Consider the following 15,623-nt stretch of genomic DNA (forward strand, 5'->3'; position numbering starts at 1 on the left):
TTCCAGATCAGCGCGTCTTAGGTCTAATTTTCTCAAAGGCAGAGCAGGACACCCAGGGCTTGGTTTACACCTATCAAAATTTCTAGCCACTAGGGTACCGTAGACAGGCTAGGTAGGGAAACTCATATTAATGTTAAAAAAAACCCATAAAGTGAAATTTTCATGTCATGGGCCCTTTAAAACCTATTCACAAAACTGCTGAGACAAACTTCTACTAAGCAATAGAGATAAGTCTTACTGTAAGCTAAGATTAAAGGGACCAGTGTTGACAGATCTCGCGAAACAAATAAGCAACCAGGCCTGTGAAAACAAGCCCAAAACAAACAACTTTTTCTACGGACTGTCTCCTACAGTCCAGTCAGTCACCATCAGTCGCAATTCGCACGGATTTAATTAAAGTTTACGTCACTCACTGACGACTAGTGATGTCCGATTTGCGAACAAATCATTCGATTTAACCGGTTCTTCTTAGTGAACCGGTTGACCCAGTTCACCAAATCGTACTGAATCGTTTGATAAGGTTTGCGTCTCCAATAACCATTAATCCACAAATGACTTAAGCTGTTAACTTTTTTAACGTGGCTGACACTCATGTTTATACTGGCTACTGTATACAGGCCACCAGGGCACCAAACAGACTTTATTAAAGAGTTTGCTGATTTTACATCCGAGTTAGTTCTGGCTGCAGATAAAGTTTTAATAGCTGGTGATTTTAATATCCATGTTGATAATGAAAAAGACATAAAGAGTTTCTGTTCCTTGCCGCCGTCGCCTCTGACTTGCTTAGTTGGGGTCACTTCATCTACAGCGATATTGTTGACTTGATTGCAAATAAATTCACAGACACTATTTAAACTGAACAGAGATGACATCACTTAATTCAATGATGAACTGCCTTTAAAGGGTTAGTGCACCCAATTTGCAAAATTATGTCATTAATAACTCACCCTCATGTTGTTCCAAACCCGTAAGACCTCCGTTTATTTTTGGAACACAGTTTAAGATATTTTAGATTTAGTCCGAGAGCTCGTATTCCCTCCATTGAAACTGTGTGTACAGTATACTGTCCATGTCCAGAAAGGTAAAAAACATCATCAAATTAGTCCATGTGACATCAGACGGTCAGTTTGAATTTTTTGAAGCATCGAAAATACATTTTGCTCCAAAAATAGCAAAAACTACGACTTTATTCAGCATTGTCTTCTCTTCCGTGTCTGTTGTAAGACAGTTCAAATCAAATCAGTTTGTCATTTCCGGTTCACAAACGAATCATTCGATGTAACTGGATCTTTTTGAAACAGTTCACCAAGTCGAACTGAATCGTTTTAAACTCCAATACACATTAATCCGCAAATGACTTAAACTTTTACCTTTTTGTCATGTGGCTGTTTTTGGTTAAAACAAACCAATAACCCGGAGTAATTCATTTACTCAAACAGTAAACTGACTGAACTGCTGTGAAGAGAGAACTGAAGATGAACACCGAGCTGAGCCAGATAATGACTCGTTCACGAGTCAAGAACCGTTTCTGTCAGACGTGTCCGATTCGAGAAACGAGGAGCTAATGATACTGCACATGTGTGATTCAAGGTGAAGCAAACCGACACACAGAGCATCTGAACCGAACTGATTCTTTTGGCGATTGATTCTGAACTGATTCTGTGCTAATGTTATGAGCCCAGGTAAACCGAAGGCTTGCAGTCATCGCCAATGACGCCATTATGTCGAGCACAAAAGAAAAGAACCGGTGAACTGTTTTCTTCAACCGGTTTATTGAATCTAACTGTCAGAAAGAACTACTGGTGATCCGGCTCGGCTCGGCTCGGCTCGGTCTTCATCTCTCTCTTCACTGCAGTTCAGTCAGTGTTTGAGTATATGAATTACTCCAGGATCATTTAAAAAAGGTAACAGTTTAAGTCATTTGCGGATTAATGCGTATTGGAGACGCGAACCGTTTAAAACGATTCAGTTCGACTTGGTGAATTGTTTCAAAAAGATCCGGTTACATCGAATGATTCGTTCGCGAACTGGAAATGACAAAATGGAAATGTCTTACAACAGGCAAGGAAGAGAAGACAATGCTGAATAAAGTCGTCGTTTTTGCTATTTTTGGACCAAAATGTATTTTCAATGCTTCAAAAAATTCTAACTGACCCTCTGATGTCACATGGACTACTTTGATTATGTTTTTCTTACCTTTCTGGACATGGACAGTATACACAGTTTCAATGGAGGGACTGAGAGCTCTCTGACTAAATTTAAAATATCTTAAACTGTGTTCCGAAGATAAATGGAGTTCTTACCGGTTTGGAACGACATGAGGGTGAGTTATTAATGACATAATTTTTGGGTGAACTATCCCTTTAACTGTCATTTTGCATTATTGACTGTTATCCTGCATTATACACTGTTTTCCTAATGAATGTTGTTCATTTGATTTGATGCAATGTATTTTGTTTAAAGCGCTATAAATAAAGGTCACTTGACTTGACTTGTGTGTATGATTTGATTTTCAAACTATGCTAGCTAGGGTATTTCAGCTAGTTGTGTGTTTTTTTTTCTGCCATTATACACTACACAACTTTTTCAAATTATAACAGTATTTAAAACACTAAGCATCATATCATATACTTTGAAAATGGTTATGGTGTTAATATTTCAACTTATTCAGATCACGGCAAACCCAAACATAAACATGAACCTCATTGCAATGGAAACACTTTTACTTCATTAATGGCAGTTACAGGACTGAGAGTAAGATGACAAATATCCAGAGTCCTTACCATGTCAACAAAATATGATCATATTATCACAATTCTTCAGTCTCTGCACTGGCTACCTATTAAGTTCTGTATCAGTTACAAATTATCATTACCATATTTTTCGGACTATAAATCGCACCTAAGTATAAGTCGCATCAGTCCAAAACTATTTCATGACGAGGAAAAAAAACATATATTAGTCGCACTGGACTATAAGTCACATTTAATTGGAAATCGGCTGTAGACGGTAATGTTTTCTCTTGGTTAATTTCTCTCGGTTCATGTCAAATTAATTTAGATAAATAAGTCGCAACTGACTATAAGTCACAGGACCAGCCAAACTATGAAAAAAAGGGTGACTTATGGTCCGGTGTTCTGTCGATTTGTCCAACGCTGTCAGTTTTTACTACCTTCCAATAAAACAGTGGGTAGTACAATTCAACAATGAAAAATGCTATTGTATATTTTCTACCCATTAGATTGTTTACACCTAACCCTAAACCTACCCTTCCAGTAATGCAGATACATTAAAAATCATTGTTTAGCATGAGAAAAAGGATGCAATATTGATGTGGGCATGTGCACATGTAAACCCGGGTAGGAAAATCTGACGGGTAGGATAAAATGTCAGGACACCGGAAAATACGGTACTTACCTATAAGGCCCTTAATGGTTTAGCTCCTGCATACTTAACTAGTCTTCTACCATGCTATAATCAAAAAATGCTGGACTTTTGGTAGTACCAAGGATAGCAAAGTCCACTAAAGGAGGCAGAGCTTTTTCGCATTTGGCTCCCAAACTCTGGAATAGCCTTCCTGATATTGTTCAGGGTTCAGACGCACTCTTTCTGGAAACTAGGCTTTACACAAGCTTCATTCTGGATCCAGAACACCTGAGAAAAGATGATCTCACCCCCTCAGAGGACCTCAGATGATGCTAAACCTTAAACAATATACAGAACTACCACATTTTGCAACAAGTGTGATTGCATCATATAATAATTGTTGTTTATAGTGTTCATCATCTGTTTGACTACGTCGTCTTTAATTATTATTTTTTAAATAAGTTCTGCCATTTGCATATAAACTGCAGTCACCACTGATAAGCTACTACTAAATATTGTAGAATCTTAATTTTCTGTAAAGTTGATTTGCAATGATTAGCATTGTAAAAAGCGCTATACAAATAAACTTTAATTGAAACTTAAACTTGAATTGAAATAAAGTACTAAAGATGTATGTATGTACTACAGTGTATGTTAACCACTTCAAAGCTTTAATAGTAAAAAAAAAGTGTTATACAATATAATAAATAACTAATGCTAAATGATAAAAAAAATCCTGGTCTTTAAGTGTTCTTTCCAAAATGTTCTTCTCACAGATCCATTTAAAAATGGTGTTACATGGAGAGTCATGAAACACTGATGAATAAGACACAGCACAATTCTCGCTTGTATTTCCACCGGGCTGTCTAGACCCCCAGAACCTGCATCAACAGATCAGCATTAGATGTTCAGTGCTGCTTTCTGTGTGATATGACACTGACTTGAGAATCATTTATTAGATAATAATCAGTTCAGTTCAATGATTTCTTACCCAGAGGTCAGTGTGCTGCCATCAACCCATTTCCAGTTGCCCTCTTCTTCACTGTCAGTCAGACCAATCCAGAATCCAGTCTTGCCATCTTGCATTATATCAACAGTTTTCTGAAAAGCATTTGCTTTTTAAGGTGATCCCTTCTTATATAAAAAAAAAAAAAACACCACCATACACACAAACACACTTTCCATATTTTTATACAGACATTCCATAGGTGTAATTATTGTTATACTGTAAAACAATTATTTGACCTCTTCTCATATATCAATATACAAGTATTACCAGACACACACACACACACACACACACACACACTCATCTCTCACTCACTTGTTTCTCTGTGTTGTTTATGATGACCAGATCTGCTCCTCTCTCTGTACAGTATCTTCTGCTCTCAGTCCAGCTCTTCATCTCAGAGGAAAAGTAGTAAAAACTACATTTATAGTATAGCCATCCATCTGTAAGCACAAACAGTTTGAGTATTAGCAATTTATACATAGTATAAATTATTTTACAAAGTGTAAAATAGTGTAGTTTGAATGTTTGTTTAGTGTATCTCATGATTACCCATTCCATTAAAACACTCAAACGGTTCATTTTTCTCTTGATTTAACTGTTTGTTTAATTGAATATGGTCGCTGTTGTTAGTTTGTAGCCATTCTCTCTCATCGCTCAGGTTAGTAGTGTTGGTCAACATCTGGCCTCTCTCTTCTGTGAGGCTGTTGATCTTGGTTAGTAGCTGGTTTCTCTCTTCTGTGAGACTATTAATCTTGGTTAGTAGCTGATCTCTCTCTTGTGTGTAGTTTGTGTTGTTTGTATAGATGTGGACACACAGCGCTGTGACTGCAGTCAGCAGAAGAACAGACAGCAGAACCAAACACACTACAGCTGCTCTGGAGCTTCTGATCTTCACTGAATCACTTCCGGTACACCAAACATCTTTGAAATCAAAGAATGTTTACCTGTACGCTGTTGTGATTGCTGTGTGTTTGTCTCTGTCCATAAGTCATGATCTCTATCACAATCTGCACTCTCATATATATCCACCGTAATCTCAGCTCTCTCAGACTCAGTTCTGATCACATCTTCATAAAGAGCATCAGACATTTCTGCTCTTTTAACGTCCAGCAATATTAATTTCTGCTTATTCCAATCATTGTTCTCTTCACATTGATCGTCCCCAGCTTTTAGTTTTCATTCAGGTTTGGCATGAGATGCTAAAAGCTCACTTACTTCTTTCTTACTGGAAGGTGGACCAACTCAGTCTTCTCTTATTTTATTTCTTTGCTTTTGATTTCTTACTACTGGGATACAGTGAAGAGAGGACAGGAAATGACTGAAAAGAGAAGGGAGTGGGACAAGGAATCTTTTCGTAGTGTCAGATACTAAATACAGCTGATTTGCAGCACAGCCATACATTTCCACATAATTTTAGTTCAATGAAGCTGTTGCTTGATTCTATTTGACACCATGTGATGTCCAACTCTTTAGTAAAAAAAAAAAAAAAAAAAAAAAAAAGGTTAGCCAATTATCAGTTCTTGCAAGAAAAAAAGTGCCATTCCTCTGTGATGCTGCATGTATCACTTCTCACAGGAGCTTCACAACATGCTTCAAAAGAGCTCTTAAATCATTTTTGAATGTTACATGCAGCTAAAGGTAGCATCCGTTAACTGAAGGCACACTGTTTGCGTCTGCTGTGTTGACAGCTTCAGTTGTGCAGACTATTTAAAAAGGATACATACACACATAAAATGACAGTGTTTGCTCAAAATGAACTAAAATGAAAAACAGGTTTGAGGTTCAGTCCGTGGTGATTGAATCTAATGAAATATGATTAACGGTCATCTTAATGGCACTTGTGTAGCAACATATACTAATGCTGAACGTTTTTCCTGTGTCGTTTCCTGTCCATGTTTGTGGTTTCTTGTTTCTATTTTAAACATCAGTTAAAACATGAAATGACATGAAACTGATGCGAAGGCTAAGGGTTAATCTCAAATAAAGTGATATTTGTGCAACTTTAACACTAGAGAGCATGTATATGGGCAGCTGACATATAACATGTTGATAAACCTACTTTAATGAACAAAGATTTTACTATAAATAAAACAAATGTACAAGAGAAATTGTGTATTTCAAGTTATGTTGAACATTTATTATTTTTTCACTATTTTTAGTCACCATTATATTATTATTAATTGGGGTGTGCAGCAAAGCCAGTATTCGTATCTGTATCTGTTTCTGTAACAATCTCAAAATCATTTGCATCTGTATCTGTATTCAGATAAAACTTGAAGTAGGCGGAGCTGAAACCAGTTCTTTGTACAATTATACATGATAAGACCATTGTCTATGGTTTAAAGCCTTTTTTCATAGTTATTACTGAACAAATATGTTGTTTAACTAATATATATATATATATAAATATATATATATATATATATATATATATATATATATATATATATATATGAGTATAACATTTATTTAAATATCTTCAAACAGTCTGAGCTGATACCCTTGTATAGCCAGTGCTTCAAGATACAAGTGCGCTTGCGCTTCGGGGAACGTGAGTTCGAGTCCCAACTTGGGGACCCTTCGTGATCCGATAAATACATATTTAAAAGTCTTCTGATTAAAACAATAAGGGTTCCCATGCAGTCTAGAAATATGGAAATTAATTTAAGTAATTTCCAGGAAATGCATGGCTCACCGATTTCTGTTCAAAAAAAGTATTTCACTTAAGTAATTTACAGGTCTGGAAAAGTAGTTATGGAAAAAAAAAAAAGATATTTGAAAAATATTTGCCCTATTCAATGTTCTTAAATATAAAATGAATATATTCTAGGTAATGGTAATGAAGTAGGTAATGAGATATCATGACAAATGTTTAGTGATCTGCGCCCTAATTCACAAATCATTTTATCTTACCACTAAGAGCTCTCCTAAACAGCAGTAAAGGTCCCATGATGTGGATTATTTAATGTTTCCTGAGGTGTACTTATATTATTAGTATGATTTTTACATTTAAATTTTTGAAATAAAGCATTTTATATTCTGATTTTAGTCCTCTGGCTTGAATTCTCTGTTTAAAGGGGCGTGTCTGCTGTGAGACTCAGAGCAGAGATGTATAGTAACGAAGTAGAACTACTACTGTACTTAAGTACTCAAAGGCGGTATCTGTACTTTACTAGAGTATTATTTTTTTCTCCTACTTTAACTTTTACTTCAGTACATATTTTCGCTGAGTTTAATACTTTTACTCCGATATTTTTTTTATGTGCTGCATCGTTACTCGTCACAATTATAAAAATGTTACAAATTATTCCATTACAAACCACTGCCAGAACTGTAGATGGCAGGTTTGATGAAGCTGGCACATCATTGAGCGAATCAAGCGATTAAGAAGACTGCGTGTGCTGACTGAACTGCTGTGAAGAGAGAGATGAACACCGAGCCGAGCCAGATAATGACTCGTTCACGAGTCAAGAACCGGTTGCATCGGTTCTCGGATGACCAGTAACGTTAGTTCTTTCTGACAGTTCGATTCAATAAACCAGCTGAAGAAAACAGTTCACCGATTCTTTTGCGCTCGACGCAATGGCGTCATTGGCGTTGACTGCACCTGGGCTCATAACATTAACACAGAATCACACATGCGCAGTATCATCAGCTCCTCGTTTCACGAATCGGACGCGTCTGACAGAAACGGTTCTTGACTCGTGAACGAGTCATTATCTGGCTCGGCTCGATGTTCATCTTCAGTTCTCTCTTCACAGCAGTTCAGTCAGTGTACTGTTTGAGTCAATGAATTACTCTGGGATATTGGTTTGTTTTAACTCAGAGGGAGTGTCAGACACATTAAACAAGTTAACAGCTTAATTCATCTGTGGATTAATGCGTATTGGAGACGCGAACCATTTAAAACGATTCAGTTCGATTTGGTGAACGGTTTCAAAAAGATCCGGTTACATCGAATGATTCGTTCGCGAACCGGATATCACAAACTGCTTTGTTTTTAACTGTCTTACAACCAAGGGGCAAGAAACTCGAACGGAAGTTGAAGTCGGGTGGGGGCTGCCATCTTTTAGCAGAACTTCACTTGCGTTAGCATTCCCATTGACTCCCATTCATTTTGGCGTCACTTTGACAGTGAATAACTTTACATCTGAGGCGTTTAAAGACTCTGTTTGTCCATTATTTATATCTAAAGATACACGACAATGTATAAAGGGCTCCATTACCTTCTATGTTACATTATGGCCCGTATGGTTTTTGTAAAAAATAGGCTAACGATTGCGTCATAACCACTCGGCTCTCTGTCGCATTACCGTACAGACAGGTGGAGAAGCTCGCAGCAAATTAACTTAATATGGCGTACTGGCGTTACATTTTAAAATACTATACAAAATAATTAATCAGAATACTTACTCCTGCTCACTCACGACAAAGAACTCCCCGCTCAAGCTCGCCGTCTCTGCAAGATTAACGACGGCAGTTTGCACGCACAGCCACTTATAAGATTTACATCTGGCAGACAGGTTGCTGACGTCATCAAGCTTCGTTTGAGTCTGCGCGTCAGAAACGGAAGTGCTAAAAAACGCTAAAACTGGGCTTCATTTGTCTCAATTGAGTTCCAATGGGGTCGCTGTGTCCATTTCTTTTACTGTCTATGCTTACAACAGACACGGAAGAGAAGACAATGCTGAATAAAGTCGTAGTTTTTGCTATTTTTGGGCCAAAATGTACAGTATTGTTCAAAATAATAGCAGTACAATGTGTCTAACCAGAATAATCAAGGTTTTTCGTATATTTTTTTATTGCTACGTGGCAAACAAGTTACCAGTAGGTTCAGTAGATTCTCAGAAAACAAATGAGACCCAGCATTCATGATATGCACGCTCTTAAGGCTGTGCAATTGGGCAATTAGTTGAATTAGTTGAAAGGGGTGTGTTCAAAAAAATAGCAGTGTGGCATTCAATCACTGAGGTCATCAATTTTGTGAAGAAACAGGTGTGAATCAGGTGGCCCCTATTTAAGGATGAATCCAACACTTGTTGAACATGCATTTGAAAGCTGAGGAAAATGGGTCGTTCAAGACATTGTTCAGAAGAACAGCGTACTTTGATTAAAAAGTTGATTAGAGAGGGGAAAACCTATAAAGAGGTGCAAAAAATGATAGGCTGTTCAGCTAAAATGATCTCCAATGCCTTAAAGTGGAGAGCAAAACCAGAGAGACGTGGAAGAAAACGGAAGACAACCATCAAAATGGATAGAAGAATAACCAGAATGGCAAATGCTCAGCCAATGATCACCTCCAGGATGATCAAAGACAGTCTGGAGTTAAGTACTGTGACAGTTAGAAGACGTCTGTGTGAAGCTAATCTATTTTCAAGAATCCCCCGCAAAGTCCCTCTGTTAAAAAAAAGGCATGTGCAGAAGAGGTTACAATTTGCCAAAGAACACATCAACTGGCCTAAAGAGAAATGGAGGAACATTTTGTGGACTGATGAGAGTAAAATTGTTCTTTTTGGGTCCAAGGGCCACAGGCAGTTTGTGAGACGACCCCCAAACTCTGAATTCAAGCCACAGTACACAGTGAAGACAGTGAAGCATGGAGGTGCAAGCATCATGATATGGGCATGTTTCTCCTACTATGGTGTTGGGCCTATTTATCGCATACCAGGGATCATGGATCAGTTTGCATATGTTAAAATACTTGAAGAGGTCATGTTGCCCTATGCTGAAGAGGACATGCCCTTGAAATGGTTGTTTCAACAAGACAATGACCCAAAACACACTAGTAAACGGGCAAAGTCTTGGTTCCAAACCAACAAAATTAATGTTATGGAGTGGCCAGCCCAATCTCCAGACCTTAATCCAATTGAGAACTTGTGGGGTGATATCAAAAATGCTGTTTCTGAAGCAAAACCAAGAAATGTGAATGAATTGTGGAATGTTGTTAAAGAATCATGGAGTGGAATAACAGCTGAGAGGTGCCACAAGTTGGTTGACTCCATGCCACACAGATGTCAAGCAGTTTTAAAAAACTGTGGTCATACAACTAAATATTAGTTTAGTGATTCACAGGATTGCTAAATCCCAGAAAAAAAAAAAAGTTTGTACAAAATAGTTTTGAGTTTGTACAGTCAAAGGTAGAAACTGCTATTTTTTTGAACACACCCCTTTCAACTAATTGCCCAATTGCACAGCCTTAAGAGCGTGCATATCATGAATGCTGGGTCTTGTTTGTTTTCTGACAATCTACTGAACCTACTGGTAACTTGTTTGCCACGTAGCAATAAAAAATATACTAAAAACCTTGATTATTCTGGTTAGTCACATTGTACTGCTATTATTTTGAACAATACTGTATTTTCGATGCTTCAAAAAATTCTAAATGACCCTCTGATGTCTTAAGGGTTTGAAACAACATGAGGGTAATGACATAATTTAGCAAATTGGGCTAACTAACGGTAGCACTTTATTTAACAGTCCTGTTTCCCATGTACATACTATGTACTTATTATAGTAATTACAATAACTATGTAATAACTAGGTACTAACCCTGAACCTATCCCTAAACCTAACCCTACCCCATGTAGTTACCTTGTGTTACCAGAACGTTCTTAGATAAATACACTGTAAGTACACTATAAGTACATGTTAGTACACGTACTGTAAAATAAAGTGCAACCTAACTAACTCTAGTAACCGTTTTTTGTTTACAAGAAGTTACAGTCAAAGGAATTGTGATTGTCCTTTAGGTTAATCATTTGAAATAGTAAAAACAATATGTTCAAACTTTTGACTACTTTCTTTAATAGCTATATAACACAATACTTCTACTTTTACTTTCAGTACTTGAGTAGTACATTTTAAAATAGACTACTTGCAATACTTAAGTACAAAACATTTTGAATACTTTAGTACTTCTACTTAAGTGTGGTGCTTAAAGAGCACTTCAACTTCTACTCAAGTCACTTTTTTGATAGAGCACTTGTACTTTTACTCAAGTATGGGTCTCTAGTACTTTATACATCTCTGACTCAGAGTAAACGACAAATGTTGTGATTGGTTGACATCTTTGCATTTGAATTGTGCATTACACGTGGAACTCCACTCAAATACTTTTACTAAGTTTTTTTTTTTTACCATTACAACTGCCGAGATTAACGAATCATGCTAGAAGGGATACAGCTACAGGAAACCAACAATAAATATTATTTTCTGCCAGTTAGATTGCATTTTTATTAAAGTTTACACCTAACCCAGCCCTAAACCTACCCTTACAGTAATGCAGATACATTAAAAATCATTGTTTAGCATGAGAAAAAGAACGCAATATTGATGTGGGCATGTGCACATGTAAACCCGGGTAGGAAAATCTGACGGGTAGGATAAAATGTCAGGACACCGGAAAATACGGTACTTACCTATAAGGCCCTTAATAGTTTAGCTCCTGCATACTTAACTAGTCTTCTACCATGCTATAATCACAAAATGCTGGACTTTTGGTAGTACCAAGGATAGCAAAGTCCACTAAAGGAGGCAGAGCTTTTTTGTATTTGGCTTCCAAACTCTGGAATAGCCTTCCTGATATTGTTCAGGGTTCAGACACACTCTTTCTGGTAACTAGGACTTACACAAGCTTCATTCTGGATCCAGAACACCTGAGAAGAGATGATCTCACCCCCTCAGAGGACCTCAGATGATGCTAAACCTTAAACAATATACAGAACTACCACATTTAGCAACAAGTGTGATTGCATCATATAATAATAGTTGTTTATAGTGTTCATCATCTGTTTGACTACGTCATCTTTAATTATTATTTTTTAAATAAGTTCTGCCATTTGCATATAAACTGCACTCACCACTGATAAGCTACTACTAAATATTGTAGAAACTTAATTTTCTGTAAAGTTGATTTGTAATGATTTGCATTGTAAAAAGCGCTATACAAATAAACTTTAATTGAAACTGAAACTTGAATTGAAATAAAGTACTAAAGATGTATGTATGTACTACAGTGTATGTTAACCACTTCAAAGCTTTAATAGTAAAAAAAAAGTATTATCTACAATATAAAAAATAACTAATGCTAAATGATAAAAAAATCCTGGTCTTTAAGTGTTCTTTCCAAAATGTTCTTCTCACAGATCCATTTAAAATTGGTGTTACATGGATAGTCATGAAACACTGATGAATAAGACACAGCACAATTCTCGCTTGTATTTCCACCGGGCTGTCTAGACCCCCAGAACCTGCATCAACAGATCAGCATTAGAAGTTCAGTGCTGCTTTCTGTGTGATATGACACTGACTTGAGAATCATTTATTAGATAATAATCAGTTAATTTCAGTGATTTCTTACCCAGAGGTCAGTGTGCTGCCATCAACCCATTTCCAGTTGCCCTCTTCTTCACTGTCAGTCAGACCAATCCAGAATCCAGTCTTGCCATCTCGCATTTTATCAACAGTTTTCTGAAAAGGATTTGCTTTTTAAGCAACCACCATACACACAAACACACTTTTCATAGTTTTATGCAGACATTCCATAGGTTTAATTATTGTTATACTGTAAAAATTTGAATTTTACCTCTTCTCATATATTAATATACAAGTATTACCAGACACACACACACGCACACTCATCTCTCACTCACTTGTTTCTCTGTGTTGTTTATGATGACCAGATCTGCTCCTCTCTCTGTACAGTATCTTCTGCTCTCAGTCCAACTCTTCATCTCAGAGGAAAAGTAGTAAAAACTACATTTATAGTATAACCATCCATCTGTAAGCACAGACAGTTTGAGTATTAGCAATTTATACATAGTATAAATTATTTTACAAAGTGTAAAATAGTGTAGTTTGAATGTTTGTTTAGTGTATCTCATGATTACCCATTCCATTAAAACACTCAAACGGTTCATTTTTCTCTTGATTTAACTGTTTGTTTAATTGAATATGGTCGCTGTTGTTAGTTTGTAGCCATTCTCTCTCATCGCTCAGGTTAGTAGTGTTGGTCAAGATCTGGCCGCTCTCTTCTGTGAGCCTGTTGATCTTGGTTAGTAGCTGGTTTCTCTCTTCTGTGAGGCTGTTGATCTTGGTTAGTAGCTGGTTTCTCTCTTCTGTGAGGATGTTAATCTTGGTTAGTTGCTGATCTCTCTCTTGTGTGTAGTTTGTGTTGTTTGTATAGATGTGGACACACAGCGCTGTGACTGCAGTCAGCAGAAGAACACACAGCAGAACCAAACACACTGCAGCTGCCCTGGAGCATCTGATCTTCACTGAATCACTTCCTGTACACCAAAGACTTGATGTTAAATGACTGAACGTTCATTGTTTTTTTTAAATCAAAGAAATGACTATGTTTACCTGTTTGCTGTTGTGGTTGCTGTGTGTTTGTCTCTGTCCTGAAGTCATGATCTTTCACACAATCTGCACTCTCATAGATAACGACCGTAATCTCCGCTCTCTCAGACTCAGATCTGATCACATCAGACATTTTTGCTCTTTTAACATCCAGCAATATAAATTTTCTGCTAATTCCAATCATTGTTCTCTTCACATTGACAGTTCTCAGCTTTTAGTTTTCATTCAGGTTTGGCATGAGATGCTAAAAGCTCACATACATCTCTCTTACTGGAAAGTGGAAAGACCGCCCATTTTTCTGTTCTCTATTTTCTTGACCAACTCAGTCTTCTCTTATTTTATTTCTGTGGTTCTGATTTCTTACTACTGGGATACAGTGAAGAGAGGACAGGAAATGACTGAAAAGAGAAGGGAGTGGGACAAGGAATCTTTTCGTAGTGTCAAATACTAAATACAGCTGTTTTGCAGCACAGTCATACATTTCCACATAATTTCAGTTCACTGAAGCTGCTGCTTGAGGCTATTTGACACCATGTGATGTCCAACTCTTTAGTAAAAAAAACAAAAAAGTATTTGTCAATTGTCTGTTCTCACAAGAAAAAGTGTCATTCTTCTGTGATGTTGCATGTATCACTTCTCACAGGAGCTTCAGAACATGCTTCAAAAGAGCTCTTAAAACATTTGAATGTTACATGCAGCTAAAGGTAGCATCCGTTAACTGAAGGCACACTGTTTGCGTCTGCTGTGTTGACAGCTTCAGTTGTGCAGACTATTTAAAAAGGATACATACACACATAAAATGACAGTGTTTGCTCAAAATGAACTAAAATGAAAAACAGGTTTGAGGTTCAGTCCGTGGTGACTGAATCTAATGAAATATGATTAACGATCAGCCTAATGGCACTTGTGTAGCAACATATACTAATGCTGAACGTTTTTCCTGTGTCGTTTCCTGTCCATGTTTGTGGTTTCTTGTTTCTATTTTAAACATCAGTTAAAACAGCAACATGAAACTGATCGATGTGAAGGCTAAGCATTAATCTCAAATAAAGTGATATTTGTGCAACTTTAATACTAGAGAGCATGCATATGGGCAGCTGACATATAACATGTTGATAAACCTACTTTAATGAACAAAGATTTTACTATAAATAAAACATAAATGTATAAGAGAAATTGTGTATTTCAAGTTATGTTGAACATTTATTATTTTTTCACTATTTTTAATCACCATTATATTATTATTAATAGGGGTGTGCACCAAACCCAGTATTCGTATCTGTATCTGTTTCTGTAACAATCTCAAAATCATTTGCATCTGTATCTGTATTCAGATAAAACTTGAAGTAGGCGGAGCTGAAACCATATATATATATATTTGTTTGAATGAGTATAACATTTATTTAAATATCTTCAAACAGTCTGAGCTGATACCCTTGTATAGCCAGTGCTTCAAGATACAAGTGCGCTTGCGCTTCGGGGAACGTGAGTTCGAGTCCCAACTTGGGGACCCTTCGTGATCCGATAAATACATATTTAAAAGTCTTCTGATTAAAACAATAAGGGTTCCCATGCAGTCTAGAAATACGGAAATTAATTTAAGTAATTCCCAGGAAATGCATGGCTCACCGATTTCTGTTCAAAAAAAGTATTTCACTTAAGTAATTTACAGGTCTGGAAAAGTAGTTATGAAAAAAAAAAAAAAGATATTTGAAAAATATTTGCCCTATTCAATGTTCTTAAATATAAAATGAATATATTCTAGGTAATGGTAATGAAGTAGGTAATGAGATATCATGACAAATGTTTAGTGATCTGCGCCCTAATTCACAAATGATTTTATCTTACCACTAAGAGCTCTCCTAAACATCAGTAAAGGTCCCAT

At 36.7% G+C, this 15,623-nt stretch overlaps 1 long non-coding RNA gene across 1 annotated transcript; it reads right to left on the reverse strand.

Moving 5' to 3' along the window:
- Positions 1-4,166: 4,166 nt before the first annotated feature.
- LOC113092085 (uncharacterized) lies at positions 4,167-4,812 on the reverse strand. Its single transcript, XR_003287499.1, has 3 exons — positions 4,691-4,812; positions 4,358-4,467; positions 4,167-4,247 (listed from the first exon to the last, which is right to left on the reverse strand). It is a non-coding gene; the product is annotated as an uncharacterized LOC113092085 (long non-coding RNA).
- Between the last annotated feature and the right edge of the window lie 10,811 nt (positions 4,813-15,623).

Source organism: Carassius auratus, unplaced genomic scaffold, assembly GCF_003368295.1.
Source record: "Carassius auratus strain Wakin unplaced genomic scaffold, ASM336829v1 scaf_tig00214442, whole genome shotgun sequence".
NCBI lineage: Eukaryota > Metazoa > Chordata > Actinopteri > Cypriniformes > Cyprinidae > Carassius > Carassius auratus.